This window comes from Salvia hispanica, chromosome 1, assembly GCF_029641045.1.
Source record: "Salvia hispanica isolate PSC_SH4W2 chromosome 1, Shi_PSC_v1, whole genome shotgun sequence".
Lineage (NCBI taxonomy): Eukaryota > Viridiplantae > Streptophyta > Magnoliopsida > Lamiales > Lamiaceae > Salvia > Salvia hispanica.
The window spans coordinates 46,770,469-46,797,862 of NC_142692.1; the positions used below are offsets into that span (position 1 = coordinate 46,770,469).

At 39.6% G+C, this 27,394-nt stretch overlaps 1 pseudogene; it reads left to right on the forward strand.

Annotated features, from left to right (window-relative positions):
- LOC125199624 (isoleucine N-monooxygenase 1-like) lies at positions 1–27,288 on the forward strand (annotated as a pseudogene).
- Positions 27,289–27,394: the final 106 nt, after the last annotated feature.

The window sequence follows — 27,394 nt, forward strand, 5'->3', positions numbered from 1 at the left end:
ATGTTTTTCGGGGCTGTTCGAGCGTCGACAGCTGTGCGAATCGCAGCAGGGGCTGACCAATGGCGGTGGCCGGTGTGTAAGTGCGACGGACAGCAGCAGCGGCTGAACGACGACCACCCCTCTCGCTGCAACGGCGATTTCCGCCGAGGAGACAACAGGCGGACGAAGCTCGCGAATTCACGGCAGCAAACGGTGGTGATCGACGGGAGTTTGCTCCATCTCCGACAAAGAGAGAGGAAAGGGGCGACGGAATTTGGGGTTCTCGATTTAGGGATTTCCTTTTCTCATTTGAGGAAGAAGAGTGAGAGAAAGGGAGTACCCGGTGGTGGTGGAAGGGAGTAAGTGGGTTGACTTTGTATATTTGGCTCCTTTTTTTTAAAATTCTTTTGGGCCTTCCTAGTTTAATTGGAGGAATAAGGTGAGCTAAGTAATTAATTAGTTTGGTTTAATTAATTTAATCCTTGGGCTGTAATTAATTTAATTGTGGGGGAATTATTTAATTAAATCCCAGAACAATATCGAAGTGCGAATTAGTTACGATAATTTAATTATGCGCTTAAATAATTTTTGGAAATTTATTCCGACATCATGGTGGAAAATACGAGGAGTCAACAGAGGAAATATGGGCGTGAGCGGCCGACCGGCGTCGCACGCGACGCCTTGGACGCCTGCCAAATAATAAAAAATACACGAAAATCGATAACGAGTTAAAAGACTTTAATCAGGGTGCATGCATTCTAATTAGTAGTTTTCTCTCGCTAATTGTTGTGTTATTACTTTGTGATCTAGAGGGAGTTGTTCCGTGAGACTCTAAGTTTGGAATGAGGAAATACTCAAGTGCGATGTCGTTTTAAACGAACGAGGTGGGCTTTCGAACTAAAGTTTTACTGTGGACATTCGATTTACATGCGATCTTATGTGCCAAGTCTTTTATTTTGAAATTGATGTTACTTGTGAGATTTTCTGGTCATGATATGATTGAGCTTTCGGTTTAAATGCAATATATGTTTCAAGTATATGTTAAAGTGAAAGTGATCTTACTATGTGTTGCTTTATTGAGTGAATTGTAAATTGCTCGGCTTTGCCGACATGATGTTATACGATTCTCGACTCTGTTGATATGATGTTATACGATGTTCGGCTTTGACCGATAAATATGAGTTAAGTTTCAAATGAGTGTTATGAGGAAAGGAGGATACAAATGCTTTGTCATGCCATATTTTATTTTGAGAAATGTCTATCTGTTTGTCTAGCAAGGGGAGCGTCCCTACTAGACCAATTATTTTATAATCGAATTCGGGTCTAGGTGTCTAGGTGTGGAGAGTGTGTCCACCCCGGCTAGTGTACACAACATGTGGATCGAGAGCCGTCCTCTGAGTTGGCCAGTCCAGTGGATTCGGAATGTGGCCACATTCCCAGTTCATGTATAGTTCTGATGTGGTCTATGGGACCTATCTGAAGTGGTTGTTCCACAGATGGTTAATCGAATTCGGGGGTAGCGTCCCTACTTTGACTAGTGTACACCAGAGACCATGAGTTATCGAGCGGGTTGGCCGGTTATTGTGACCGTGGGAGGTGGCCACCTTCACGGCACCAGAAATAACAGATATGACTGTTTTTCAAAGAACTCAAGGATCAGTCAAAGGTTTATGATTTTGATTAAATGAGATGGTACTTTATGGAAAAACTTAAAGATTAGTTGATCATGTTTTACGAAATGAAAGGATTTTAGTGTACTCGAGCCTTTTTAAAAAAAAAACCCAAGCTCACTCAGTAATGGCTTGACAATGTTTTATGAAAATGTTTTGGCTTGTGTTCACAGAGTACATCAAGTACTCAGCCCTGCATGTGTTTTAAAAATGTGCAGGTTGAGCAATGATGACGATTAGCGGTGTTGAGCAAAGACGGAGTATGTTCTTTGATAGAATGGTGATTCGATACATCGTGTCTCCATACATGATGTCATTCGCTCTTGAACGCTTCCGCTAAAACAGTTTTTTCCTATTGAGATCGCATATTATTGATCGAGTTTATGCAACGGTCGAGATGATACTCTGATTATATTCAAGTTATTTCCATTATTTCGAGCAAAGTCCAATTGTCCCTTTGTATTCCCCTTTCTTCCCCGCTTCTTAAATCCCACCCCAGTCGCGATAAACTGCCCTTTCTATCCTTAGAAAGGGCGGGCGTGACAAAGACGAGAGTGCAATTGCCAACATCAACATGTAGCATTAATTAAATTAGAATATATAATAGACAATGAGAATATTTTGGTCTTGAGCAAGTAATATAATATTAATTGATGTTATAATTGCAAAAATGGCGTTATTTAACAACAATAATAATTTAAAACATGTCAATATTTTTTATTAGTGCATAGAAATATCTCGGAAAGTTTTTATATATAAATATTTGGGGATCAATCACCATAAATATTAAAATTTATTTTGAACATATAATAAAAATATTTTTAAGCAATAATTCCGAGCACTCTATAAGTGCTCGGAAAGTAAAAATATATATATATATATATATATATATATAATTAATAATTATTTAACTACAATAATAATTTAAAACATGTCAATATTTTTTATTAGTACATAGAAATATCTCAGAAAATTTGTATATATAAAAATTTGGGGATCAATCACCACAAATATTAAAATTTATTTTGAACATATAATATAAATATTTTTAAACAATCATTCTGAGCACTATATATGTGCTGGGAAAATGCCGAGGACTTAAAGTATAAAAAAATATAATTAATAATTAATAATCGTAGATCTGCTTTAGTTTCAGTAGTTCTTTGTGTTAATTGGTTTAATTTCGTTTGCCATGTTTCGATCCTTGTTTTGCTCTGTTTTTCATCTGTTATTCTGTGATAAAAGTTAGAGAAGATGATGTCGCTGTTAGTTAGTCCTTTAGTTGGTTAATCTACAGCCTTTTCCATCGTACTATGCCGTTTAGGGAAATGGTCCCCACATGTTGTTCTTTCCTGTGTCTAGGTTAGTTTAGGAAGCCATTTACCCCGTCTAGTAGTAATTTCCAACTCGTTTGGTCACCATTATGCATGTCCTGTTATCTCTGCCTAGATCTAGCTGTTAGATAGGACATTTCATTTCCAGAGTCTAGGAATTAAATACCAACCCCGAGAAAATTGTGTGGCAGCAGCCAAAAATAGTTTTCAGGTCTTTTAGCATGTTTACTTACGCATCTGTCTCTGTGGATTCGATCTCTGCTTCCCTGTACTAATCTTTTTAGCATAGCGGGTTGAGGGTTTTGAAGGGAGAAGGAAGTGATTGTGTGCCCAACGACAGGTAACCCGAGGATTCTCTGAGTTCCTAGACCCAGTGTCTAGTGGATTCTCTGGATCGGGGAAATTTCATTTTACAAAACAACACACTCACCACACTTTTCGACTCTTCACCTCCACACAAAGAGATGCGAGGAAGCTGATCACCTCGTGCGATATGTATACAACCAGTGCAACAATCCACTCCAAAATGGGGTTGTGAACGTCAGAGATGCAGCTCGACACTACTGCGCTAATTTGATGAGGAAGATGGTGTTTGGAGAGAGGTTTTTCGGGCGGGGAGAAGAGGATGGCAGCCCGGGAACTGAAGAGAGAAAACACGTGGATGGATGGTTCGTGATTATTTCGTTTCTCTATGGATTCTCCATAGCTGATTTTATACCATGGTTGGAGGTTTCTAATTTCGATGGACATAGAAGGATTGTAAAGAATGCGATTACGAATGTGAGAAAATACCATGATCCAGCTATCGATAAGAGAGTGGAGATGTGGCGGCTAGGGCTAAAGAGCGAAGAAGATGATATTCGATCTTTTGATTAATCTCAAGAGCCCTGACCAAACTAAGCCCCTTTTGTCTGTTCCAGATATTAAAGCACAAATTATTGTAAGTGTTTAGTAACAACTAAAGGTCTTGGATTCGAATCTTATAGAAAAGTAATTTAACCATAAACTAATTTTGGTTTTACAGGAAATAATGATTGCTACTATTGATAATCCATCAAATGCAACTGAGTGGGCTTTGGCGGAGATGATCAATCAACCAGATATTCTTGCAAAGGCATGTCAAGAATTGGACCGAATTGTAGGTAAGGACAGGCTCGTGGAAGAATCGGATATACCTAACCTAGATTATGTGAAGGCTTGTCTGAAGGAGTCATTTAGGATACATCTGTTATCACCTTTTAATGTTCCTCATGTTTCGAGCAAGGATGTTAAGGTGGGTGGCTACTTCATTCCAAAGGGGAGCCATGTGTTGCACTGTCGTCCCGGCCTAGGGCGAAACCCTAGGGTTTGGGATGAGCCTCTCAGGTTCAAACCAGAGCGTCACATTGTTGATGAATCATCAGAAGTGACGCTTGTGGATCAAGAACTGCGCATGTTGTCATTCAATAGCGGGAGAAGAAGATGTTGGAAAGGGAATATGGGAGGATCAAGATTATGGGAAAGGATGCTTTTGGAGTCTCAAGGGAATATATCATTATTATGATATAGTTCCAAGTTCATATTTTCCTAGGCATATTTAATGTTATAGTCCTATAAATAGGAGTGTAAAATGTATCTTTTTTCATCACAATCAAATATGCAATCTCAGTTCAATACAAACAATATGGTATCAAGAGCAGTTTTTTCGATCCAAAAACTTTCAGATTTCTTTTGAACTCAGATTCACAAATCATCATCGTTCTACCCTTCTCAAACCCTCAACCAAGATCCGGCAAACGTCCGATCTGTCCATCCTCAGCCCTACAGCCAAAATAGCCAAAAATATCAAGTGAGCAGCAAAAATGTCCAAAACCATTGAAACAGTAACTGTAGGAATCAAGCTAGATGGGAAAAACTTCCTAGTTTGGTCCAGATTGATGAAGGCTGCAATAGGCAGTCGGGAAAAACTGGAGCACCTTGAAGGCGAGTCAACACCACCATTACCCGACGACCCCAAGTTCAATATATGGCAAGCAGCCGATTACACAGTATACTCGTGGCTTATCCAAAACATGGAGCCAAAGCTAGTAATACAGTTTGCTCAACACCAAACGGCAAAGGGCGTATGGAAAAGCCTCACAACAACCTTCCGAGTAAGAGCAGACCCACTTCAAGTCTACGATCTCGACACAAAAGTAAGCAGATATTCACAGGGAATCAAACCCTTGAGGAATATTGGAGCGAATTACAGAGCCTATGGGTAAGCATTGAAACCAGAAAACCTTACCCATATACATGCTGTGACAAGGGAGTTTTAACATACCAAAGGGAGAACGAGACAAAGAAATTATACCAATTTCTGTCCGGATTAGATGAGAAATATGATCGACTTCGACGGGATTTGCTCAAAGAGTCCCCGGAGCCAACTGCCGAAATGGCATTCGCCGCCATCAAGCAAGAAGAAAATCGAACAAGCATCTGGAAGCCAGCAGCTCAAGAGCCGGGCTTCTCTGAAATAGGGTCAGGCTTTGGAGCCCGGTACAACGGACCACCACCGCCAGCTCAATTTTCTCGAGCGAACAGAGGACCACCGCCGCCGCCGCACAAGGGAGCACCACCACCACAGAACCGGAGCGGATCGTCCCAATACCCAAAAATTGACAAATCGAAGCTTCCACCTCATCGGGAGACATGCTTCCACCTCATCGGTTTCCCGGAGTGGTGGGAAGACGGCCACAAGGGAAATCGTTCCACCACCGCAAAAGTAAAAATGGTAATCGGAGGACAGGAAACGGCGCAAGGCGAAAAAACTCCGACGGGAAACCGAGAGGTTGCCAACGCCGGAGGACTAAGTGGACGATCGGAGACCATCCCTGGATGGTGGGCTACTCAAGCGCCATCGACGGAGAATCAAGGAGAGACAGTAGCTAAGGCAAATTTTGGTGGGGCGGCGGAAGGAATCGTAAATGAAGGTAAAGGGTTTGGAAACCCTTCTTTTTTTCTAAAACTACATAGTGAACCCCAAAATTTTGATCCTTCTCAAAATACCCCCCATAACACTTATTCCTTGCAAAATACACTTCATGAAAAAGCATGATAATATTGTTTGCCAAAACCGTTTTTCCATACTAGAAAATAATCCTAATATTGCAATATCGTGTCAAATACGGGAAATAAGTAAGGAAAAAAATAGGAGATGGATTTTTGATTGTGGAGCTACCGACACTATGACATATGATAGATCTGATTTTGAAATGCTTCATAAATCTAGAAGAACACATGTTGAAACTGCTAGTGGTGAAATTTCGAGGGTAGAAGGAGCTGGCACTGTTCAAATATCCCCAACCTTGAAAGTTTCGAATTGTTTATATGTCTCATCTTTGACTCAAAAGTAAATGTCTATCAGTCAAGTTACACAAGAACTGAACTGTACTCTTCTAATGCATCTTAATTTCTGTTTTCTCCAGGATATTCGGACAGGGACGATTATTGGGCGTGGCACTGAACGTCGTGGGTTGTACTATGTGGATGAGATAGCTCAAACTGGCAGGGCAATGTTGGCTCATGGAACTACAGAACGGGAGGCATGGCTGTGGCATAGGCGGTTAGGGCATCCATCGTTTGGATATTTGCAAATTTTATTTTCCCATTTTGCTAAACTTCATTCTCTAAATTGTGAACTTGTGTTTTGAGTCACAGACATTCTTTTAAATCCAGCAATACTAGAGTTGATTCTGTTTTTTTTTTTAATTCAGTCTGATGTGTGGGGTCCTTCTCCGGTTATTGGGGGGAATGGGATTAGATATTTTGTGTTGTTCGTTGATGATTGCATGAGGATGACATGGGTATATTTTCTTAAAAATAAGTCTGATGTCTTTTCAAAATTCACAGAATTTTATAACATGATCCAAACACAGTTTGAAAAAAATATTAGGATCCTCAGATTTGACAATGGGGGGTAATATGTCAACACTCAGATGAAACATTTTTTTTGTTGAGAAAGGCCTTATCCACCAAACCTCGTGTACTTATACCCCAGAACAATATTGTGTAGCTGAAAGAAAAAATAGGATTATTCTAGAAATGACTCGATCTATTATGCTCGACTCTAAAGTACCAAAATATTTTTGGCCCGAAGATGTCGCCACATCAGTCTACCTCTTGAATAGGCTTTCCACAAAAATTTTGAAACTCAAAGCCCCAATCTTCGAATTTTCAAATTTAACCTCTGTTCCTGCTGCCCTATCCCTTCCACCTCGTGTCTTTGGAAGTTCGGTCTTTGTACACATTCCCAAGCATGAACGTTCCAAACTTTCCCCTTGTGTAGTTAAGTGTGTCTTCATAGGATATGGGATAAATCAAAAGGGATACATGTGTTTTGATCCAAAAAATAGACAAGTTTTCACGATGATGAATTGTGATTTTTTGGAGTCCGAATTCTTTTACCATACCCAACTTACCAGTCAAGGGGAGGAATCCATTGAGTCTAGTGATCCGCTAAGTTGGTTTCCTATGTCACACATCAATACCCCTACTGAAGATCCACCCGAGTCAGCCGCTCCTGCTGCCGAGCAAGTCTCGCACACAACAAAGCAACCCGTGGAGCTAAGTAACACGCCCATTGCCCTCCGATATTTAAGGTAAACATTACTAATCCTCAAGAGGGTTCATGTTCTTCTAACAATGATGATACAGAGACAAATGCTATAGATGGAGACACTGGAAGATATATCTTGCCGAACCGAATCAACCGGGGAATTCCACCCAAACGATACTCCCCGGAGAAGGGTAGATCTCGATCAAGATACTCAATTGAAAATTTTTCCAGGGTTAATCTCTCCAAAATGGCCCGAGCATTTGAAGAAGCTTTGTACGAAGAAGAGGAGATTCCCAAAACAGTTGAACAAGCATGGAAAATCAAACACTGGAGAGAGGCAATGAAGTTGGAGATGAAGGCACTGGCACAGAATAATATGTGGGAAAAGTGCCAACTTCCCGAATGAAATAGGCCGGTGGGGTGTAGATGTTAGGTTTGGTATACTGAAAAGCATGTTTCGAGCAAGTTTCGCTCGAATAGAATCTTGCTTGTATACGTAAAACTCTATAATCCACTTTTAACCTGATTCAGTATTATTCGAGCAGTCTCGCACGAATAGAATCACTATTATTATTACATTGTGTTTGCTTGTGCATTTATAAGATGTTTTACAAACATTTAAATGCATAAGAAGTAAACAAAGTCTAAGTCTTTTGCTTAGTAGACCGGTTGTGGGCGTCGTCCACTTTAAGGTAACACGGTCAGATCTATGCAATGCTTTGCAAAAGAAAAAGAAGAATTTCACAACCTAGATAGGCTTTGGCTACCTATCGTGAAAGGTTGCAATGTCAGTCCGCATATTTCTAAGCCTTACTGAAATAATTTGACATTGGTGTGGTATAGCACTGAACGGATCTAACAGCAAGACGTGTCTTTATGCTATCTACTGAAAGACTAGGTCTTGATAAAATATTATTTCTTAATCTACATATGTTAGCATTGAGCATACGGTATTGATTATGCACTACTTTGACTTATCAAATGGTGCGGGTTTTTCGCAACCCAATAATCCTGATATATTGGGTAGTGGTGATTAATATCTAGCGGTGCTAGGATTGCTATTATGTTGAAACGTGCACGAGGTGAGTCTCGTTTGATAATGTCCTCAAGAGGAGCTCGAACAAGGTTTTATTATTCGGAAAACTGGCCAGTTGGAGTTTTATTACTCTATGAATAATAAATAAATGATTCTTGCTAAGTCCACTCTTGGAATTAATAAGATATTAATTAATTAAGTCCATAGCAGACATTAATTAATTAATGGACATTTATATCTTAAGCGCGGGAAATAAATAATAAAAGTGGAAACCCGGATTACTTGTAATTTCGGATTTGGATGGGGAGAGTTCAATATTACTTCTGTAGTGGCTGCTCGTAATATTCCAATATAAGCTTGTATTAAATTGTGGGTTCAATTTAATTAGTAAAAAGCTAATTGGGCGAGCCCATATCCAAAACCTTCCATAGATCCCTGTCTGGGCCCAAAAGGAACTTAATATAAATAGGAGAATAAAGGAGACAGAATAATCACAATTTTCATTACTGAAATTTTCGAAAATATCAGCCCCATCAGCTGTAGGAATTTTCGAATTCCACTCCTTTTCCCAAAAGGATTTCTTCTGTCTTCTTTATTCGAGTCCTAGTGTTTTGATAAGATCAGCCCACCCTGATATCGAGATACAGTTCGGGAACCAGAGAGAAGATCCGTGGTCTAGTATTGAAGATCATCACGTGGAGAAGGCGCGAGCAATCGACGATTCTTTGGAGAATCAAATCGGTAACCCTAAACCGTAGAATTCATGTTTTAGGATTTACTTTCTTAGAGCATGAATTATTTGCGTTCTAGCATGCAATTATCTGTTTAACATGTGAATTGATTAATCGCATAATCAGTCAAATAGATCCGTATCTGATTTATTTGTTTTGTACAAGTCTTCCGCTGTGCAAGGGGCACCAAACCCCATCAATTGGTATCAGAGCCAATTTTTGGCTCTGATTATGTGGATTAATTTCATGTTATGTGAATTGCTTGAATGCATGTTTTTATTCGCCATGTCGCTGTGTTTTTGTGAATTAATTGAAGTATGACTAATTGCGTTTTTGTCCGCTGCGCCGGCGAGAATCAATTATAAGCTTTGACCTTCTTTATCAATTAATTCATAATACGTGATCATTTATTTGCATGTAATGATTACATGAGTTTAATTTGTGATTACCTGGAGTGCAATTTTCATGCAAATCGTGTGAAAGGATTTATTCATGGCGTGAACATGGTGATGGCTTCTTTATTTTTATTGTTGCCTTCCGTGTTATTCTCTTGAATTGGAAATATGAATTGATGAATCAATTCGAGTCGTGTGGCCGAGGACGGTGGTTTGCACATGTGCATCGCCGGCGGCTGCAGATACGACAGGAATGGAAGCGGAGACCACCGGTGATCCGGCTCGGAGGCGATGACGCAGCAGCATTGTCAACACAGAGACGACGCAGCGTCAGGTGCGTCCTCGCGAGCAGACGGACAGCAACGCAGCAGCGAGGCGGCGGCGAAGTCGACGTCGCAGCAGCGACGACGACTCAGCGCAGCAGGGCCAGAGATGCAGCTGCACGTTGATGACGGTGACCGGATGCTGGCAGCAGCGATGGCGGGCTGTTGAGACAGCAGCTGCGGTGAACATGCAGCGCCTGCGGAGCAGTGGGAGCTCCGCGCGCAGCGAGTTGCAGCACTGCGAAGGCGACGTCGCAGTAGCGAGTCGACGCAGCAGCAGCAGGCTGTCTGAGGTGACGCGGAGCAGCGTCGGAAACGAAGCAGCAGCGTCCCTCCGTGAGCAGCCGCGTGACGTCGCGATGTCTAGTCCCGTGACTTCGGTTTCCAAATTTGATTAGGATTTCAAATCCTTGGATTCAATTTTGGAAATAATTAAAGATTAATTTGAAAATAAGATTTGAATATATCTTTTGTGGATTTTATATATTATATGAGATTTAATTATGAATTAAATCATGGATTAATTAGATTTTATCCTTACTTTATGGATTTGTAGGGATTTAATTCCTAGACGAAAGTCCTAGTTAAATTTGGATAATGACAATCTAATATTATCTATATCCTATGGATTAATGTGGATTTATCCTTAGACAAATCCTAGTTGGATTTAGATAATAATAATATTATTATTTTATTCTTGTCCTATGAATTTATATGAATTTATTCATAGATAAATTCTAGATGGATTTGGATAGTGATAATATAATATTTTATTCTTATCTTATAGATTTATATGGATTTGTTCCTAGATAGATCTTGGATAGATTTGAATAATTATAATATAATATTATCTTATTCTATGGATTTATATAGATTTATTCTAAGATAAATCCTAGATGTATTAGGATAAATATTTATATTAATTTATTTTATCCTATAGATTTGAATAGATTTAATTCTATTAAGACAATCTTAGATGGATTAAAATAAGTATTAATCCAAGTTATCCTCACCTTTTGGATTTATATCCTAGATAGATTAGGATAAAGATGATATATAAGAAAATCCTTATTTAATTGGATTTAAATGAATTTATTTATCTAAGAAATCCTAAGAAATGTTTGATATATTCTAGATGTCTATTCTAAATAGAATTAAGATTTGTATAAATCTTGGTTGATAGGATTTTATTTTTATCTTATGGATGATGGTGGAATTGTTTCTATCTAGTAATATCCTAGTACGATTTAAATAATGATAATCCTAGATCAACGTTATCTTGAATTGTAGGATTTGATTTTATCGAAATAAAATCTAGAATAATCCTAAATGGATTTAGATAGTTAACTCTATCTTGATAAATCGTATCAGTAATTGGATAATTATGATCCAATATAAAACTTAATTATTTAATTGATTTTCCCTTGACTAGATTAAATAATTGTCGATAATTATCCTGTGTTTAAATGCCATGCATTAAATGGATTTATCTGTTTATTTGGTGTTTATCTATTTTAAGTGGATTATCTGTTTTATCTGCTTATGTGATAATTATGCAAAAACCATATAAAAATATCTAAGTGATGATTACTGATAAGGCTAATTTCATGCATTGGTTATGTAGTGAAAAACATCACATTTCTGCTGGATCTAACAAGTTTTGTTAAGCCAGGTGTGTGTGTAGCGCTAGATCCAGGAGATGCTGGAGGAGGATATCTAGCGAGGAGCAGGAACGGAATCACGAGGAAAAGCTAGAGGAAGGAAGCCAAAAGCTGAGGGCAATCAAGTCAATCAATACCTCGCTGGGCCCCACCTCGAAGCTTATAAATAAAGGAGTGCGCAACAAGAATGGCAGATCGGTTACACTCCACACACAGTCACGCTCTTAGCACACACACTAGGGATATGGGAAATTTGGGGTGGTTTTCGTTTTCAGGAGTCTCGTATCAGTGCATCACCGTCCCTTGAGGGCGAAGAAACAATTGTTCTTTTAAAATTTCTGTTTGGTACTCAGTTCAGTCTCGAACTTCACGTTTGGAAGTCGAGCTTGTTGTTTTGTTGCTGAATCAGTTTATCCGTTCTGTTTACATTTGATTTGCTTTGATGAAGTTAGATTTCGTGTTGATTATTATGATGCTTGCTATTTCGGAGTGTTTATTTGAGATGCTATCTTGAATTTGTTGCTGAATATCTTAATAGATTTGAGAATCATGGCTATGGAGTTGTGTTTGGTTGGTTTGTTGTTCTGATGCTTGGATCCGGAGTGGATTTAGCATCCGAAGTATGGATCTGAACAGGGGAGGTGAATTTCTGCATGAAATTATGGGAAATTTTGTTCTGCCTGGTTTGCTTCGTCTAGCAGTTTAATTTCCGTCGTTGTTTAGTTTTCTGTTAAGATTATGCCTCCGATCTACATCTGAGTTTGTTTTTCTTGATCTCTGCATTTATTTGTGTTCGTTGAAGAAGATGAAGTCAATTCAGTTGATGCTTTAGTTAGTTAGGCTGCAGATTTGATTCTGTCCGTACTGCCGTTTTCAGAGTCTGGTCCCCACTTGATTTAATCTCCTTGGTCTAGATATGTTCGTAGAAGTCCCAGATCTAGTAGTTGTACTGACTTAGTTCTTATGCAAAATTCATTTTCGCCTAGATCTAGCAGTTAGCATAGCGTACTTTATTTTCCAATTTCACTTAGTTAAACTCCTCAACCCAAAAATATGCGTGGCAGCAGCCAACCAAAAAATAGTTTCCAATTCTCTACGCATGTATTTTACGAGTCCATCTCTGTGGGATCGATCCCTACTTCCCTGTGCTAGTTTAGTATCTGTGGTTGAGGGTTTTGAAGGTTTGCTTGCGTACCAACGACCAGACTTCCAGTCTTGTGAGTCTCTAGACCTTGTGATCTAGTTGATTTACTGGATCTAGGAAGTGTGTAATTAGAAATTGATAGGATACAGCAAGCAAGAAAATCAACTCTTCAAATGGCGCCGTTGCCGGGGATGGATGGCGTAGTTTGTTTATGTGTTTAGAGATTTGGTGTAAATAGTTTTAATCTTTTGAATTTCGCTTTTGGCAGTTTATGAGCAAGGGCTCAAGGTCAGGAATCTGGAGCAACCCATCTTGGTCAAGGAACGTGCAGTTGAAGTGGCAAGTTAAGGAATCAACATCCGCCATAACTACCAGATCGGGGTTGTCAACTGTAGATCCATTTCCGTTTGAATCAGGGAGTGAAGAAGAGTGGAATTCATCGGGGAAAGAGGATTCACGGTCGTCGTCAGAAACTGAGCATTCGGAAAGGGAGGAAGAGGAGTCTGTAATGGCAAACTTAGTGGACCTAGACCCAGAGATTGGTTCGCTAACTGCACATCTCGACGGAGAGCCAGCTCATGCCATAGTGTCAAATCAACGTCAGCGGTCTATTGAGATCAAGACGAATGTGCTGGGCGTTTTACCTACATTCTCTGGACGGAGGAATGAGTGTCCTTATGAGTTTTTGAACGAGTTTAGTAAGCTATGTAGCATCCAGAAAAGGCCTAACGAAACTACCGAGGAGGACTATCGCCTGCGAGCGATTCCATTTGCATTGAAAGGAGAGGCAAACACTTGGTTGCTGAGGCTTCCACCTGACTCGATCACCACATGGAGGGATTTCAAATTGGAGTTCCTGGACTATTTCTTTCCGTCCAATAAGACAAACGCTTTGAAAAAAGAAATTCAAGAGTGTAAGCAGGACTACGATGAATCTTTAAGCCAATATTGGTCTCGGTTTAAAGGCCTGCTTGACGCTTGCCCAAATCACAGGATGACGGAGGCTGAAACATTTTATCTATTCTACGAAGGGGCAAATCCTGAGTCCAAGGACTTAATGAATTCCTCGAGCGGGGGGAATTTCACCAAGAATAAGGCAAGCGAGGCACGCGAGATTCTGGGAAGATTAATCGACGCGAAGAAGGCGTATGACTGCCCGCGTGCTATCATGAGGAGAAGCTCCGCGAACACAGTTAAGGAACGAGAAGGAGAAGAGGTTAGAGACAGAATAGATCGACTGGAGAAGGCACTGCTAAATGCCATTGAAAAGAAAAATACCCCTGGGTCGACTGATAAGGAAAAAAACCCAGGTCAAGAGGAACATCAGCTTCAATTTTACAATAATCCCTCACTCGATGGAGATTTCCAAGCTCAAGTGAATGCAATGGGGAATTGGAATCAAAGTAATCAAAATACCAACTGGAACCAGTGGAAGATTAAGGAGGCACCATGGAGGGACAATCCTTGTTTCAGATGGGCTGAAGGGAACCAACAACCACAGTCACAACACCCAGGTCCAGCGGAGAACCAGCAGACATGGCCCAGCCGGAATCAGGAAGGACCACAGCATAATTCTAACTGGGCAGGGAAGCAGCAAGAGGGGCTGAACAACTGGAATTTCCGTAACCAAGGGGATCAGCATAACTGGAACAACAGGAACCAGAGCAACCAAGGGAATTCTTATGTGCCACCGCATCAGAGGAACAATTCAGGAAACAATCAAAATTTCCAACAGAGTCACCCAGGTCCAGCAACCCAGTACAACAATAATCAAGGAGGTCAGGGAAATTTTCGCCAGAACCAGGTGGTTGGAACCAATCAAAATCAAGGATTTAATCCCAGTTCAATTCAAGGTTTCCGACCACAGCGGAATCTTGATGACATGGTGCATGACCTGGTAAATTTCCAACAACACATGCAGAATAACATGCAGGCTAACAATGACGTGGTGCACAAAATTCAAGATGCCCAGCAGGAGCAGAAGTCTGCCATGGACATGTTGGCAAAGCAGATGTCCCAGTTGGCCACGTCGCTGAACGAAATGCGGGGAAATGAAGGGAAATTGCCTGCCACTGTCAAACCACCAGACCGAGCAAATATTAGTCAAATTACCTTGAGATCGGGGAAAGGCTATGAAGGACCGAAGCAAGTGATAAACGAGGAGACACCCTCACAGATGAACGGAGAAAAGGGGAATCAGAAGTCTCGAGGAGATGATCCTGGACTCAGAGAAATTCCTATACAGGATGACCTCCAGGAGGGAGATTTAAGGGGATCTATGCCTCGACTAAGTGACCCATTTTTCCTTGATCCAGAACCTGAGTTGGAACTTAAAGAGGGAAGCAGGGAGACAGGTGCAGCCCCAGCAGGGAGTTCCACGAATGCAGTAAAGCGACCCAAACCATTCCCATATCGAGGAGAAGCCAAGAAAAAGAAAGATGATACTGAGGACCTTGTGGAAATATTTAGTAAGCTGGAGATTAACCTACCCTTTTTGCAGGCTCTGAAAATACCCACCTTCAGCAAGTTCATCAAGGAATTCATAGCAGGAAAAACCAAACCTGATGGGAAGATTGTTATAGGAGAAAATGTATCCGTCGTGATACAAAAGAGGAGGATGCCGTCAAAGTGTACAGATCCAGGTATGTTCACTCTTCCTATTTCTATAGGTGATATTAAAATTGAGCATGCCATGTGTGATCTAGGTGCTTCGATAAATGTCCTACCGCTGTCAATATATAAAAAATTGGTGGGAGTCAGTTTGGTCGATACTAAAGTAGTGATTCAGTTGGCCGATAGAACATGCATATCGCCTGAGGGAGTATTGGAAAATGTCATAGTCAGAGTGCATGATTTCCTATACCCAGCTGATTTTCATGTGATAAAAATGAGGGGTAATGAATCTGCTGAGTCTAGTGGGGTGTTACTGGGGAGACCCTTCCTTCGCACCGCGAAGACTGTTATTGATGTGTTTGATGGAACCATATGCCTGGACTATCATGGGGAGAAATACACCTTCAACATTGAAGAAGCTATGAAAAAACCGCTTGATGTTGAAAACTTGCATGTTGTAGATGTAATTAACCCCCTAGTCCAAGAATATCTTGAGACTGAACTAATGCAGGAACAGTTTGACAATTCGGAGCTGAGCCAGACTGTAGAAAAGGAGGTGACAGGATGGTGTGAAACTTTTTTCACACAGGACTTGACAGATGATCAGATCAATGAAGCGATCATGGCATTCTGCCACCAGCCACTATCATTCCAATCAGCCAGATCTGTTCAGGAGAAGAGCCCAGACGAGGGAGCGAATCTAGAGGAAATGGCGCCAAGAAGTAAGGCGGAGAACCCTTTACCTCAGGAAGCCATCACACCGAAGAAGGAGTTGAAAACTTTGCCTGAAAATTTAAAGTATGCATACCTGGAGGAAGGAGAAACTTGTCCAGTGATAATTAACAGCCGCTTGACTGAAGACCAAGAGAGTGCGCTGCTGGAAGTAATAAGGAGGAACAAGAAGGCCATAGGGTGGACACTTTCTGACCTAGTTGGAATTAGCCCTGATCTTTGCATGCACCACATCAGACTAGAGGAAGGGGCAAAGGCTCGGCGTGATCCACAAAGGAAACTGAATCCAAACATGAGGGAGGAAGTGCTCAAGGAAGTTCTGAAACTACTGTCCCTTGGAATCATATACTCTATTCCAGATAGCGAGTGGGTCAGTCCGGTTCACATGGTACCGAAGAAATCTGGAATACAAGTGGTGAAGAATGACAAGAACGAGTTGGTGCCTACTCGACTGGTCACTGGATGGAGGATGTGCATCGACTATAGGAAACTAAATGAAGCCACCAAAAAGGATCATTTTCCTTTACCATTCATTGACCAGATGCTAGAGAGGCTGGCTGGCAAACAGTATTTCTGTTTCCTCGACGGATATAGCGGTTATTTCCAGATTTTCGTGAACCCAGAGGACCAGGAAAAGACCACATTTACATGCCCTTTTGGAACTTATGCCTACCGAAGGATGCCATTTGGTCTATGTAATGCACCAGGGACATTCCAACGTTGTATGATGAGTATTTTTTCGGATCTACTAGAGGTGTGCATCGAGATATTCATGGATGATTTCACTGTATATGGAGGCTCATTTGACACTTGTTTAGCCAGCCTTGACCTAGTGCTGCAAAGATGTCAAGAGAAACATCTAGTTCTGAATTTTGAAAAATGTCACTTCATGGTAACTGAGGGGATTGTTTTAGGTCATGTGGTCTCTGAAAGAGGAATACAAGTGGACAAGGCAAAGGTGGAAGTGATTGCAAAGCTACCTTACCCTACAAATCAAAAGGAAGTTAGAGGATTCCTCGGTCACGCAGGGTTTTATCGAAGGTTTATCAAGGACTTTGCAAAAATTGCGCAACCACTCACTCATTTGCTGCACAACGATGTGGAGTTCGAGTTTGATGAGGGATGCAAGAGGGCATTTCAATTGCTCAAGGAGAGACTAGTGTCCGCACCAATTATCAGGGCACCGGACTGGAATCACCCTTTTGAGATAATGTGCGACGCGAGCGATTTCGCTGTGGGAGCCGTCCTAGGGCAGAAGATAGATGGGAAAAACTACGTAATTTTCTATGCGTCCAAGACACTAAATCAAGCTGCAGAAGGAAAGGAAGAGCTGGAGCAACCAGCGAAGAAGAAAGTGAAAACAAACCGCCCCAGTGTTCCACCACCGTCTGGCTCTCGCGGGAGCCAGCCCCAGAAATGAGCAATTTCCCCAGACCAAGTAAATTTTAGTTTTTGTGTTTCTTTTTCTGTGTTTTATTTCCATGCGTTGCTGTGTTTTATGCTATCTTCTCCCACTTAGCCCAATGCTTGGTCTAAGTGTGAGAAGTTCTATGTTTTCTGTTGGTTTATTCTTCTCCCACTTAGCCCGTTGCTCGGTCTAAGTGTGAGAAGTGAAATTGTTGTTTAATTCTGCATTGAATTCTCTGTTTTCCCCCCTTCACGACGATGGCTTGAGGACAAGCTTGAGTGAAGTGGGAGGGGGAGAGGAATCAATGCAGTGTTATTATGCTTTGAGGAGTTGTAGGTCTAGGATTGTATCGCATGAACTAGTGGATATAATACGGCAGATTCCCTTAGGGAGAGTAATTGAAAATAGGAGGTATTCCAACTTAGAAGCCTGATTCTTTAGTAAGCCGAACCAATCTGAATGAAGCAAGAACGATAGTAAATGCCTTTACTTGCCTAGTTGTGAAGCCCTACTCTAGAGGTGAGTTATAAGCCTGTGATAACACTTAGAGCTAACACATGTCAAAAGTCTGCCACTGAATGCTGAAGGAAAAGAGAAAAGAAAAAAATAATAAAAAAAAGGGAAAGGAGAAAATATATAATCGCAAAAATTTGGAGGTATAAGCTGGACGAAGTCCAGAGGAGGAAATAAAAAAAAAAAAAAAAAAAAAAAAAAAAAAAAAAAAAAAAAGGGAAAAAATCAAGGAGGTATAAGCTGGACGAAGTCCAGGAAATCAAGGAGGTATAAGCTGGACGAAGTCCAGAAAAAGAAAAAAAAAAAAAAAGGGGAGGATAGAAGGAGGAAATTCTCATAACCCGAGGCTTCAGTGGTTTGGCAATAACTTAAGAGAGAATCGGTCCTAACATCCCTGGTAAGGAATGAGCGATCGAGTGAATCTAACAATTGGGGAAGTAACAGGCTATCTTGACGAGCTGACAGGTTGGCTAGGTAGAGGGGAGAAAAAGGCCTATTTGGAGGAGTGCAGCCTGTTGGATTGATCTTAATCTTGTGGGGACGGTTGCCTAAAAGTTGAAACCAGTTCATGCATATGTGTTTATATGTTTTCATCCTATGTGATTATGTACTCTTTGTTTTAGTGTCTAGCTTTGCCTCAGTTGTGTCTAGGTGTAGGAGTTTTGTCTAGAGTCTGTAGAGTCGGTCAAGGGGATAACCATGCTTGAAATTCGCCTTATTCTTCTTTTCTTCTTGTCTTTATACTTGAGGACAAGTATGGTTTAAGTGTGAGCAGTTTGATAAGGCTAATTTCATGCATTGGTTATGTAGTGAAAAACATCACATTTCTGCTGGATCTAACAAGTTTTGTTAAGCCAGGTGTGTGTGTAGCGCTAGATCCAGGAGATGCTGGAGGAGGATATCTAGCGAGGAGCAGGAACGGAATCACGAGGAAAAGCTAGAGGAAGGAAGCCAAAAGCTGAGGGCAATCAAGTCAATCAATACCTCGCTGGGCCCCACCTCGAAGCTTATAAATAAAGGAGTGCGCAACAAGAATGGCAGATCGGTTACACTCCACACACAGTCACGCTCTTAGCACACACACTAGGGATATGGGAAATTTGGGGTGGTTTTCGTTTTCAGGAGTCTCGTATCAGTGCATCACCGTCCCTTGAGGGCGAAGAAACAATTGTTCTTTTAAAATTTCTGTTTGGTACTCAGTTCAGTCTCGAACTTCACGTTTGGAAGTCGAGCTTGTTGTTTTGTTGCTGAATCAGTTTATCCGTTCTGTTTACATTTGATTTGCTTTGATGAAGTTAGATTTCGTGTTGATTATTATGATGCTTGCTATTTCGGAGTGTTTATTTGAGATGCTATCTTGAATTTGTTGCTGAATATCTTAATAGATTTGAGAATCATGGCTATGGAGTTGTGTTTGGTTGGTTTGTTGTTCTGATGCTTGGATCCGGAGTGGATTTAGCATCCGAAGTATGGATCTGAACAGGGGAGGTGAATTTCTGCATGAAATTATGGGAAATTTTGTTCTGCCTGGTTTGCTTCGTCTAGCAGTTTAATTTCCGTCGTTGTTTAGTTTTCTGTTAAGATTATGCCTCCGATCTACATCTGAGTTTGTTTTTCTTGATCTCTGCATTTATTTGTGTTCGTTGAAGAAGATGAAGTCAATTCAGTTGATGCTTTAGTTAGTTAGGCTGCAGATTTGATTCTGTCCGTACTGCCGTTTTCAGAGTCTGGTCCCCACTTGATTTAATCTCCTTGGTCTAGATATGTTCGTAGAAGTCCCAGATCTAGTAGTTGTACTGACTTAGTTCTTATGCAAAATTCATTTTCGCCTAGATCTAGCAGTTAGCATAGCGTACTTTATTTTCCAATTTCACTTAGTTAAACTCCTCAACCCAAAAATATGCGTGGCAGCAGCCAACCAAAAAATAGTTTCCAATTCTCTACGCATGTATTTTACGAGTCCATCTCTGTGGGATCGATCCCTACTTCCCTGTGCTAGTTTAGTATCTGTGGTTGAGGGTTTTGAAGGTTTGCTTGCGTACCAACGACCAGACTTCCAGTCTTGTGAGTCTCTAGACCTTGTGATCTAGTTGATTTACTGGATCTAGGAAGTGTGTAATTAGAAATTGATAGGATACAGCAAGCAAGAAAATCAACTCTTCAATTACAACAAGTGCGTTGTATATGGTCTCCATCGGTTGGACTGCCAAATTTTGTGAAGCTGATTTTCTAATATTATCGCCACCTACAGAGTAGGGACAATAATCCTACGAAAACAGTAAGTTCATAAGGGCGGACTTCTCACATAATAAATAGAATGAACTAGAAAGTGGTTCCCAATATTATTGCCACCTGCAGAGTGGGGACAATAATCCTAAGGAACTGCGAGTTTCAGGGTTCAATCAGAATTTATGAGATAGCTTGATTTTGTTATCAACACATGAACATTGTTATGGGAGTGTGTTGTAGAAATAAAATTCTGTAATGCTAAATCTGATGGTCGTGCTTAGGCAGCATTAGGCGTGTCAACCTCCAGAGGAGGAAGCTATTGATGCGTCGGTGTTGTGACCAGTAAAATTGTCAAAATTTTAATGTGTATTAACCTCCAGAGGAGGATACAATTTATTAATTTTGCAGTTGTAAGATACATAATTGTTTTGTGGTTATTTGTGATTATGTATTGAGCATGAGTATGTGATAATAAGTTTATTTGCCAAATCTTCATTATATCATTTAATATTTGTCTGCGATCCTTAAAGAAAGAAAACTTGAATGCCTAAATTATGTAGACCGGAAACGAAAATGGATAAGATTCTCATCGCTGAAAGCTTGGAGTTTATACTCAATGATTCATGTCCTCCATTTCCTCGACATAATTCCACGAAGAATGTTCAAGAATGCATTATACATGTACTTGACAAGCTCTTTGAGGAATAAGGTCAAGCTATTTTCCTTTAAGTAGCTCGACAAGTCTTGGTTAATGACGATGAAAGATGGATATCAATAGAATCTGTCAAGATGATTCGATTGGAATATCCTAGAGTGACAGAATGTTTTGAGTGATCAACAGATCCTCAAATAGTTTCTGACACAAGTCATCGCCTAAAGTAATAAAGAATGACTATAAGAAGGTTTAGCTAAAAAGTAGAAAATCTTCAGAATAATAGTCGTTATATTACTGTTAGAGGAAAGTAACATGATAGATGACGAATTCATAAAGGCTGCATTTTTCTTAAGTCCTAGTTCATTTGAACAAAAGACTAGATATGGAAATGGGAGAGCCTGGATTGTCATCGAAGTTTGTTTAAAGCGAGTAAAGATGTTTTGTGAGTTGGATTGACCTATTTTATAGAAGGACAATGACTTACATGACAATGCAACTTCTAAATAAGAGATCTTGATCCAGTTAGGTTTTTGTTGCAGTGGGAGCTATTAATGCTCAACTATTATTTTATGGTTGATGCTTAGGGCATCATAGTATTAAAATAATATAAGTGCGACAAGGTTGAGTATTCAACAACACATCAACTTCTTAATCATTGAATGATAAAGTATTTATGGCTCTTAGCCTTAAGGCCAAGAAAATACTTAGAAATTGTTTGAACTGATCTAGACTATCAAGATTTTAACATTTCGTTAAATAGCTTGACAGTTGAGAAAGTCTGTTTGATGCACTATGAGTTAGAATCGTTTGATTCAGAATACTTATAGAAGTGCAATATAGAAAGACTAGCGAGTCTTAATGGTTTACACCATAAGAAGACGAGCAAAGGGTTATGATCAGTAGTGGGAGTCTAATCTCCATTAACGAATCCAAGCATTCACCTAATGAATGGGATAGTTATGTAAGAAGGAATCAAAGTCTTTCTAAGACAAGTTTGATTAAGTGATGAGTTGTACTCATTAAAATCTTATCATTGATGGGATAAACATTAAAGAAACTACCAACATCAGTACCTTCTACAAAACACGAGTTGTGGACTAGAGCGACTCTAGTCTAGCACATCTCAAGGTGTAATGTTGTTCCAACACGTGTTGGAAAAGTGTCCAAGAAATTGGAGTTGAGTACTGAGGCATGTTTTAAGGTTTGTCCCAAATGATGTATTGTTATAAGTTCTGTAATCTTCAAAGATATAATTCTTGTATGAAGATCAAGATATGAACTACAAAAGCCTAACAACGTGATAACTCTCAAAATAAAGAGAGAGATATCAGATATTCCACATTACCAAGAAGTCATACCATTAGAAACTTTTGCACTAATAAAATCAACTTCAGTACCTAAGATTGTAAGAACCATATCGTAGTGGGAGCGTTCCACTGGAACACAACAAGTTCTTGGGTCTAAGAGTGTCGTAAGACTCGGTCTTAGATTAACTTGAACATAATCCCTTTAACTACAATGTAGTATTGGTTAATTTGGATAATCATCTTTGAACAGGTGATAGATTCCATATTACAATCTAAGATAGACAACATGTTTTACAAGACTTGCAATATTACCTACAGGCTGTGTCAATCAGTGGGAGCAAGTATCTTTGCAAGTGTAAATGTGGATCTCAAATGGCTAGACAATGACAATGGGTTATGCCCAAAGAGAATTATCTTCTCGCTATCGTTGTGCCAGGATTTATTTGATCCTATTGTCTATTAGAACTTACATAAATTAGAATGTATGTATTATGATTGTCAAGACAGCCTTCTATAAATAGAAGTCTTGAGGAAATCATCTACTAGAACATTCTAATGGGATATGTAATTAAGGGCAAGAAACGCATGATTGGAAGCTTATATAGACCTTCGTGGTCTTAGGCAAGCATCTAAATCAGAGTATATGTGTTTTATCAAAATTATCAAATATTTGGAATTTGACTTATGTCCTTAACAGTGTTGTAAGCACAAGGAAGTTGAAAGTGCATTATGTATGGTATTATTGGTACTCTACGATGATGAAATCTACAAAAGTTGCAAACAACTAAGACTGGCATCTGGCGTAGGAAACTGGTTGTCTACCCAGTTTAAGATAAATGATTTAAGAGAAACTAATTACATTCTTAGCATCTAAGTCCTTTTAAGATCGCTAGAAAGAATGTTGAGATTCTCTTAGGAATCCTATATCTACACATTGCTTGGAACATTTAAGCATTAGAAATTCCATGAAAAGGTTTATACCTCTCAAGATGGAATTGTCTTGTTTCTAGTCAAGTGTCGTTTGACACTTAGTGAGATCAAGAATTATGAGACTAGTTCGGAGATAGTTGTCTCATATATGCTATAATGTGTACTAAGTTTGATATTAGTTGTTCTTATACATAGCAAGTATATATCATATTAACCATGGCAAAGGATTTTGATTGAGGTAATGAATATACCCTAGTGCTTGAGAAAGACTAGTAACTATATTCTAGTTTACCAGTCATTCATGTAATGTCCTTGGGGTTACACTGTCTTAGTTTTATGACTAATCAGTGATCGAGTAAGTCATCCTCTGAATATGTGTTTACCTTAGGAATATCTTCCTAATAGCTTTAATCGTAAGTTTGAGTATGCCTATGAGTATTATTTTTTGATTACTCTAGTGAAGGCTAACTCAAGGGACACACGAGTTTATTAAGCTAAACAATCACATATGGGGATGAAATTAATTAAAGATCAAGTACGCAGCAAAGACATTATGGTGAAAAAGATATTATCAGAGAACAACCAAGCAGATTTTTCTTTCACTTGGTGAAATGAATGGTAGTTCGATATATCTAAAATCAATACCTGCTTTGTGTATAAGTGGGAGAGTTTTTGGCAGTGGGTATACTCGAAAGCATGTTTTGAGTATAAGTGGGAGATTGTTAGGTTTGGTATACTGAAAAGCATGTTTCGAGCAAGTTTCGCTCGAATAGAATCTTGCTTGTATACGTAAAACTCTATAATCCACTTTTAACCTGATTCAGTATTATTCGAGCAGTCTCGCACGAATAGAATCACTATTATTATTACATTGTGTTTGCTTGTGCATTTATAAGATGTTTTACAAACATTTAAATGCATAAGAAGTAAACAAAGTCTAAGTCTTTTGCTTAGTAGACCGGTTGTGGGCGTCGTCCACTTTAAGGTAACACGGTCAGATCTATGCAATGCTTTGCAAAAGAAAAAGAAGAATTTCACAACCTAGATAGGCTTTGGCTACCTATCGTGAAAGGTTGCAATGTCAGTCCGCATATTTCTAAGCCTTACTGAAATAATTTGACATTGGTGTGGTATAGCACTGAACGGATCTAACAGCAAGACGTGTCTTTATGCTATCTACTGAAAGACTAGGTCTTGATAAAATATTATTTCTTAATCTACATATGTTAGCATTGAGCATACGGTATTGATTATGCACTACTTTGACTTATCAAATGGTGCGGGTTTTTCGCAACCCAATAATCCTGATATATTGGGTAGTGGTGATTAATATCTAGCGGTGCTAGGATTGCTATTATGTTGAAACGTGCACGAGGTGAGTCTCGTTTGATAATGTCCTCAAGAGGAGCTCGAACAAGGTTTTATTATTCGGAAAACTGGCCAGTTGGAGTTTTATTACTCTATGAATAATAAATAAATGATTCTTGCTAAGTCCACTCTTGGAATTAATAAGATATTAATTAATTAAGTCCATAGCAGACATTAATTAATTAATGGACATTTATATCTTAAGCGCGGGAAATAAATAATAAAAGTGGAAACCCGGATTACTTGTAATTTCGGATTTGGATGGGGAGAGTTCAATATTACTTCTGTAGTGGCTGCTCGTAATATTCCAATATAAGCTTGTATTAAATTGTGGGTTCAATTTAATTAGTAAAAAGCTAATTGGGCGAGCCCATATCCAAAACCTTCCATAGATCCCTGTCTGGGCCCAAAAGGAACTTAATATAAATAGGAGAATAAAGGAGACAGAATAATCACAATTTTCATTACTGAAATTTTCGAAAATATCAGCCCCATCAGCTGTAGGAATTTTCGAATTCCACTCCTTTTCCCAAAAGGATTTCTTCTGTCTTCTTTATTCGAGTCCTAGTGTTTTGATAAGATCAGCCCACCCTGATATCGAGATACAGTTCGGGAACCAGAGAGAAGATCCGTGGTCTAGTATTGAAGATCATCACGTGGAGAAGGCGCGAGCAATCGACGATTCTTTGGAGAATCAAATCGGTAACCCTAAACCGTAGAATTCATGTTTTAGGATTTACTTTCTTAGAGCATGAATTATTTGCGTTCTAGCATGCAATTATCTGTTTAACATGTGAATTGATTAATCGCATAATCAGTCAAATAGATCCGTATCTGATTTATTTGTTTTGTACAAGTCTTCCGCTGTGCAAGGGGCACCAAACCCCATCAGTAGATGGGTGTTTACAATTAAAAGAAGACCTGGTGGCACAATCGAACGGCATAAAGCTCGCCTAGTGGCTAAGGGACACACTCAGACCTACGGAGTAGACTACTCAGAGACATTCTCACCAGTAGCCAAGATGAACATTGTTCGAGTACTTTTTCGATTGCAGCAAACAAGGATTGGCCTCTACATCAACTTGACGTGACCAACGCCTTCCTCCATGGGGAACTGACGAAGGAAGTATATATGGAAGTTCCCTCGGGATTCTCTGATGAATTTGGAAATGGAGAAGTATGCAAGTCAAAGAAAACTCTATATGGGTTAAAGCAATCTCCGAAGGCATGGTTTGGGAGATTCACTGAAGCAATGAAAAAATATGACTACTGTCAGAGCAATGCTGATCATACGCTATTCACAAAAAAGAAGGGAGAAAAGATCACATGCTTGATAATTTATGTTGATGATATGATTATTACTGGGAATGACTTGGAGGAAATAGAGGCTTTAAAAGGGAACTTGGCTTTTGAATTTGAAATGAAGGACTTGGGGCATCTAAAGTATTTTTTGGGAGTTGAAGTGATGAGGTCACCACACGGCATATTCATAAATCAAAAGAAGTACATTTAGATCTTTTGGCAGAAACAGGGATGGTGGACTGCAAACCTGCGGAAACTCGCATAGCTCTGAACCACGGCTTGAAAATAGTTGAAGGATCAACATTGGCAGATCGTGGAAAATATCAACGATTAGTGGGGAAATTGATATATTTGTCACATACGAGACCCGATATAGCCTATGATGTAAGCGTAGTCAGCCAGTTTATGCATCATCCCCAGACCGATCACATGGAAGCAGCAGTAAGAATTGTGAGGTATCTAAAGGGTACCTTTGATCATGGAATTACATTCAAGAAGAATGATCACTTGGAAATTCATGGCTACACAGATGCAGACTGTGCAGGAAATCCGGTTGACAGAAGATCTACCGCTGGATACTTTACATTTGTTGGAGGAAACCTAGTATCGTGGAGGAGCAAGAAACAAAAAGTCATGGCATTATCAAGTGCAGAAGCTGAATTCAGGGGAATTAGAAGTGGTCTGACTGAGATTCTGTGGTTAAGAAGGGTTATGAACGAATTAGGCATGTTATCTTCCAAAACTTGCCAACTCTTTTGTGATAACAAAGCTGCAATTAGTATCTCTGATAACCCGGTCCAACATGACAGGACTAAACACATGGAAGTGGTCTGGGATAGTTGCATTTCCATTCGTTCGATCTGGAGATCAGCTGGCAGATATCTTAACCAAGGCAGTGGGCACGAAGAACTTTGTGAATGTGCTTGGCAAGTTAAGTATCGGAAATCCCGTTACTTAACTTGAGGGGAAGTGTTGGAAAGGGAATATGGGAGGATCAAGATTATGGGAAAGGATGCTTTTGGAGTCTCAAGGGAATATATCATTATTATGATATAGTTCCAAGTTCATATTTTCCTAGGCATATTTAATGTTATAGTCCTATAAACAGGAGTGTAAAACGTATCTTTTTTCATCACAATCAAATATGCAATCTCAGTTCAATACAAACAATAGAGGATGTCCTAGCTATCTACTTGGTCCGACCATAACCACTATGCTTTTGGCTAGACTTATTCAGGCTTTCAGGTGGAAGCCACCCCTTGATGCTGTTTTCATTGATTTGGCTGAGTTTGTGGCATGATTTGGGAATGGCAAAACCTTTGCTTGCTCATGCAACGCTACGATTGGAATCACAAATTTATAAGCAACTCATGTCAAACTAATGTAAACTCCCAAAGAGAATCTGTGAGGCTTAACCTAGTACATATTTTAGGAATATAATTATAAGTAAATAATTTATAGTGCAAGAAATAGGTACCTGTCTGTACT